The sequence below is a fragment of the Ornithodoros turicata genome, chromosome 2, assembly GCF_037126465.1.
Source record: "Ornithodoros turicata isolate Travis chromosome 2, ASM3712646v1, whole genome shotgun sequence".
Classification (NCBI taxonomy): Eukaryota; Metazoa; Arthropoda; class Arachnida; order Ixodida; family Argasidae; genus Ornithodoros; species Ornithodoros turicata.
In genome coordinates, this window is record NC_088202.1 from 144,654,262 (window position 1) to 144,660,808 (window position 6,547).

At 48.1% G+C, this 6,547-nt stretch overlaps 1 non-coding gene across 1 annotated transcript; it reads right to left on the reverse strand.

Annotated features, from left to right (window-relative positions):
- Positions 1-5,419: 5,419 nt before the first annotated feature.
- Positions 5,420-5,491, reverse strand: Trnas-gga (transfer RNA serine (anticodon GGA)). Its single transcript has one exon. It is a non-coding gene; the product is annotated as a tRNA-Ser (tRNA).
- Between the last annotated feature and the right edge of the window lie 1,056 nt (positions 5,492-6,547).

The window sequence follows — 6,547 nt, forward strand, 5'->3', positions numbered from 1 at the left end:
TGCACAGAATATAACACACCTCGTTCACTACGTCATGGGAATCTGGAAATACTCGCTCTGAATATAGTCCAATTGCCGGGAGTAGACATCTTTAATAGTTTGAACCGCACCGGCTTTCAACAAACATAACAAAATACAGTTAACGTTTCGGGTCCCATTCGAGTCCCATCATCAGAATGACCCTGTCCTGGTCGTCACCGGGTATTTACGTAGAAGAGGATGTCTAGCGGTTCAAACTATTAAAAATACTCGCTCTTTGAGCGTTTTTTTTTGTTTTTTTTTTTTTTCAATAATAAAGCTTAAATACCGAAGCCCCAATAAAATTGCGCAAGTGAAAAATGTGCCGGCGAAAAATGATAGCATCCAATCTGTCGCAGCTCGATGCGCACTGCGACCACGTGTGGACAACAGCAGTGTTTCAAATATAACTGGCTTTGGAACCTGGACATCTTTCCGCGTAACATAGAAAGTCATCTCGGCTCATCTTTACAAAAGTGTCCGAAGGAGAGCGCCATGATTGCTGGACATTTGTCCTGGCCTTAGCGGGCCCTTTCAACGTACCCTTTATTGATTGCAAAGGCAAACCTGCCGGCAAGAAGCTCCACACATAAAAAGGCACGGGACCATTTATCCGGCGCGACTCCCCCAGCTCCTTTTTCATCTGAAAACCATGACGTTGTTTGTGCTGTTGCCATAGAGAAGACGGTGGCACTTCGAAAAGCTGACGGCGAAGAAGAGCAACAAGCTAGATCCAAAGACATATAGCCAAGTACAGGTCTTCTGCTTTCACTTAAACGAATCAGAGCACTGTAGCAAATACGTACATCTGAGACAACTGTTTTCTTTTTTTTTTTTAGCTTTCCATCATTGCCGAAAAGAATTACATTACATTACAAAAGAAAACATTAAAATATTGCTGTAAAAATATTTATCATTCGCGAGATTTTGCATTCGCGTGGCCTAGGGCTCTACTGAGGAAGCTTGTCGTATGTGAGAGGAAGTTAAAAACGGTTTGCTGGTGTCATGGAGGAAGGAATAAGAGGTGGTGGTGGTGGTGGTGGTGGCGATGAAGGGGCACGCCGTAAGGAATAAGAGGAGGCGCCCTGCCCCGCAGAAGCTGGCCAATAGCTGGCCCTCAAGCCATTAGAAAAAGTTCCCGGAAGCAGCGCGCCCTCTGGCAGGGCGTGCAGGGAAATGCTATGCAAAACGGCCGCGATTTGCTATCGTCTACGATCGTCGTCGTCGTACAGGTGTATGTACCGTCGCTGTCGTCACGTCGAGACTGGGAGGTACCCGGGTTCGAATCCCGGTGCCGGCTGTGCTGTCTGGGGTTTTTCCTGGGTTTTCCTCAGACGCTTTCAGACATATGTCGGCACAGTTACCCTAGAAGTCGGCCCAGGACGCACATTTCCCAGGGCGTGAGTCGTGACGTTGCCCACATACGTGAGGCCGACAACGGCAAGCCCTTTCACCATCACCACCACCACCACCACCGTCGCTGTCGTTTTGCACAGCATTTCCCGGCATGTCCTTCCAGGGCGCGCTCTGCTCCCTGGAACTTTTGTAAATGGCTTCAGGGCCAGCCGTATGTCGTCGCTGCTATAGCCTTACAGTTTCGGTTTTACAGTCGCGTGCATTGCATAGTTTCGGAATTCTGGAGAAGTGTGATCGTAGCGTGTCGCAGTAGCCCCCAGAGTGGCGTGCGCAGAGGTTCCTCATTGGCGTGCTCGGGTGACGTGACCCTTACCGTGCCTTCAGCAAGGTTAAAACCCACCCTCTGTCCATATGTCACTTGCCCCACACTTTTCCCGTCTCTCGCATGGTGCCTCCTGCCTTTCCTTCCTTCCTCTATCTCCACGGTTTGTGTATGGGCATGTTGCTCGGCGTTTACGGGCGCCCCGAACTGTATTCTGTATTTCTGTGGCGCCAATTGTGGTCGTGTAGCCGGAGGTTTGTCCGTATACACAGGCACGTATCACCTGCACTGCGGCTCTGAAAAATTGTGGCGCAATAATTTCCACACAAGAAATGTCATTCTTGGTACAGCACTAAGCCAGGGAGCAAGCCGGACACGACTGTCTAGTAAGGGCGCTCTGCAAACGAGGAGGGAGTTGTCGCTGCGGTCGCCGGACGAAACTTTAGTGCAAGAGGCACATTGCAGCTATGCCACGATGTGAGCTACACGGAAGGTCTCCTGTTTATGTTGATGCATCTGTGCCTTTACTTTCTGCAAACTCCGCAACACCTGAAGCGATGTTGTCATGAGAACCGAACTATACGCTGGCTGTGATGAGTGGATGATGCAGGACAAACAGTAAAACATGATAAAGAACGACAAACAAAACGGATATGGCAATCTAACAAAAAGCTATGGTGTCGGACATAAAGCATCTCGTACAGACAATATCCAACTTGCTGAGCAACTGCAGCAAGAATTTTACCATTCTGAGGTCGTTTTAGAAGAGGGGACGAGATTTCTACGTACCCAATGAACGTGGCAGCGGACGCGGACGAAGCTAGCGCGGGAGTGATCTATAATAGGGTTTCCTGACCACAGTCCAAAACGCAAGCGCCTTGCACTTGAAGCATCGTCACGCAGTAGCCATGTGTATAGTGCCATATATGTGTATGCCATATGGCATATGTATATGTGTAGCGCATGTGTATGTAAATAAAATTCAGTAGTACAACGCGAAATTTCACGCATCGGTTGAGTTTTTCTTACGATTTTCTTGAGATCGCGATTTTTACTGTATAAGACCATAACGACGACCACGAAACATTGTTTTCACAAACTTTTCACAAACACACACACACGCACACATTGGATGATGGCGATGAGGTGGGCGATTCACCGCCGCTAAGGCCCTGCCCTATTGGGCACCACTGCCCTATTGCACATTGGGAACGGATGAGTGGATGATGATGGGGGAGCACTTTCAGAGATCCGTCGCCAGACCGGTGGAGCGCAAGTACTCCCGCAAGAAGACAAAGGCCTTGCATCTGGTGGGCAGCGTTCGACAACGGGACGAGGATCTTCGTTAGGTTGAACGGTCGTTCGTGAATACGTTGCATAGAAACTTCCACCGGTGCACGCTCGTGGTGATATTGGCCACAAGCCAGGATGACGTGGCAGAGGTCGCCGTGCACTCCACAAGTGGGGCAGAGGGAAGACGAGGTGGAGCCGTGACGATTTTTAAAGACAGGTGTAAATGCAACGTCGAGCCTCGTGCGGTGGAAGAGTGCAGTAAAGGGGCGCGGTTGTCGCGGAGGAATTTCGAGAGGAAAGGGCGAAACACATGTACGACAAACTGCACGACCCGTCGTGCGACGAGTCGCACAGTTTCGTGTCACGAGTTGTCGCGTGCTGCATCAACAGACACATGGGCGGCGACATCCTTACGACATGTCGCTCTGGACCGCCGTGTTGCTAGAACAGCGCGGCCAGAGATACACTCGCTTACACTTTATTTAACATAACCAAATGTGCTCACTCGTAAAACACAGTAAACGTGAACAATTCATTCCTTATTTCACGTGTCTTTCAAGGCGCAACACAACGAAATCAGCCACTGTTTGCATTCAGAACACACACTGTCCGCCATTTTTTCTCGGATCCATCGCATCTAGCAGAGAGGCAGCATCATTGGCTGCTTGGTTCATGACGTCACTACATCCGCACGACAACCCACCGGCGGGAGCGGAGATATCCGAGCAGTTTTGTCGCGCAGCGACTTGTCGCACAGCGCTGCTGCGACGACCTATTTCTCCAGAATCCGTCCCAGGATGCTTTGCGGTGCGACGCGTCGCACGACGGGCCGCACATTTCGTCGTACGTGTGTCTCAGCCTGAAGCGTGGGGTCTACATCCGAGAGAAGGGAGTCAGCTATGTCGTGTTGCCACTGAGCCTGCATGTTGGGGCCGGTGAGTGTCGAAAGGAGGTGTCTTCGGTCGCCCGACGACATCATTATATCGTGGAAAAAGCTGCTTGCTGATGGGCGCTCAAGGCGGCTCTGTCTGCTTCTTCATTGCCGCTGATGCCGACATGTCCGGGCATTCACTGCAATGCGAAAGCGTGCCCTGCAACGGCCTCTTTTCATACACGCTTTCTTTTCACGTAAATATCGACACAGGAACGTAATTTCAAGGTGATTTTCAAGATGGCTACAAAAGAACATAAAGTTGCAGAATGAAATTAAAGTAACTTGCGAGAAAAAAAAAATGTCACGAAATTCTCGCTTGACCGTTCCAAGCCACGAGGCTATTTTCGGGAAATTTTGATGTCGTGGCGGCCCCCATAGAAAACAGCAACCCTATGAAATGCGCTTAAGTTTGATTGACAGTCGAGCCTCTTTTTTCGGCTCCTCCTAATGGCCAGACTCTCTTTTATATAGGGCTCTGGTTGATGTTTCATATAGCCTTCATGTCACCCTGACACAACATCAAATCACTTTCTTGCACTCACTGTCGGTAATGTCGGCCGCGATGTCACAGCAGGACTAGTTTCAGGATTCAGGGTTTTCGGCGGTTAACTAAAGTGACCGTCTTTCAGATTTATATGGCATATAGCTTTGGGCTAAATGTCAGAAACGCTTTGAACTTCAATTTTACGCCCGATGCCCACACCTAGCTAAATTTTAGTTGGCCTTTCTCCCATTTTTTTTCTTTCTCTGTTCTCATTTTCCTTTCGAGTCTGTGAGTTGAAGCGGAACTCTGGAAAAGCGAACAACAGTTGTATTCCCTTCAATGACTCGGGAAAGAAAATGCGGAAGAAAAGGAACGCAGCTGCTTATATAGCAGCGTGGGTTTCTGGTCCGTTCCTCGCTGTCCGAACAACAATGCCCAATGAAACAGATGGAAAAGAATATCGCTACGTTCTCGCACAAGAGAACGTATTCCAGGATTTCTGTGTGTCCGTGTTATCGATACGGGCTCTTTGTTCGACATTCTAAAATGCACGTATGGAAGTATGCAATGCGACGCAGTTTCGGGGTGAATGCTTTTCTCAAATTGAAAGAAATCGAGCGCTATTTTGATCCGAAAATTGGAGGTGAAGTATAAGGTGCACATACCATGTTTGTCGCGAAAAGCGAGAACTGAAAGCGAGAGAGGAAAAAGAAGAACTTCAAGTGACGATACATACGTGACCGCCACTTCCGTCGGAGAGGGCTAAAATCTATCGATCTTAAAAATTTATAAAGCCAAGACAGAACCATTATCCTTTCGGAACTAAATACACGGAAGTTGATACGTTCCTAAGGGAATGTTTACGGTGGTGCCGATATAAATTTCACGGTGAAGGGGGATTAAATGAAGCGTAATTCCAATCTAGGGAACTATAGAAGTTGTACAACATAATGTGAAAGCAGCATCTTAGACGCAGAGAGAAATAATATGGAAACAACTCAGGGAAAAGAGGTGCTGACGCCAGGAATCGAACCTGGGTCTTCTGATTTCCGGTCAGATATGCTAACCGCTACACCACACCAGCACGCCGTTTCCCTTGAGCCATTGAGTGCCTCAAGTACGGGGGGGGGGACGGACAACCAACCACGCTATTCCCATTCTCTATTACATCTTTCTCACTCACTCTCTCATTCAGACACGAGGCAGGGCGATTGTAAACGACGTAAACAACGAGATTTGGCCGAGGCAGACCAACAATTAGGGACGACACAGACAAGTAAGCCTCAAACGCCCAGAACGTCCAGAACGTCCCAACGTCCCTAATTGTTGGTCTGCCTCGGCCAAATCTCGTTGTTTAAGAAATAATATGACAACGCAACTGCTCCTGGACTTTGTATCTATAGGCGCAAGGTCCCGCTTTAACATTACGTTGTACCGCCTACTAATTACCCCACAGCGCAACTTTAGTTTAGAAGTCGTAATTGCTCCTTAAATTCTTTATTTTTGTTTTAAGGTGTGGCGCGCCATTGCTTACAAGGCTGTTGCAACGTTAGGAGGCGATGGCTTCGCGGGACCATGCCTTAAAACGCCGGTCCAGAAAAAGAGTGCGTTAGTATAGGTGGTGGTGTTGCTAATGAAAGAACTCGTCGGCCTCACAGAGGTGAGTGTGTTGGTAGATCGTCGATAAGGTCACCGTGAATCTATCGTACTTACAGGAACTAATGGCAGCGAGAGTGACTCAGAATCTTATCCGTTGATTGGGTACACTCTAAGAGAAACAAGGAGTACTTTTACTCCTTTTGGGGACTAAATGCATTGCCACAAAAAAATAGTCTCTTTCGGGAGTAAATGCATGTGAGTAAATGAATGTCACAGAGTGGAGACTGCATTTCACGCGCTGTTGTAAGAGTCCCAGGTACATAATTAGTGAACATGCATGAAAATACCTTGAAGCAAACCGTCAGCCGTGATATATGGAGTTATATAAAATCTTGCGCCATACATAGGGCACAATTCGCGAAGAAAGATGCGCTAACTGTTTCTTACTGTGTGTGGCTGGAAATCTGCTAAGTTGGTTGAGTTATACAGCCTTATGCCATCAAATTTACCAAGGGCACGTATTTATGTAGACTGTCGTATT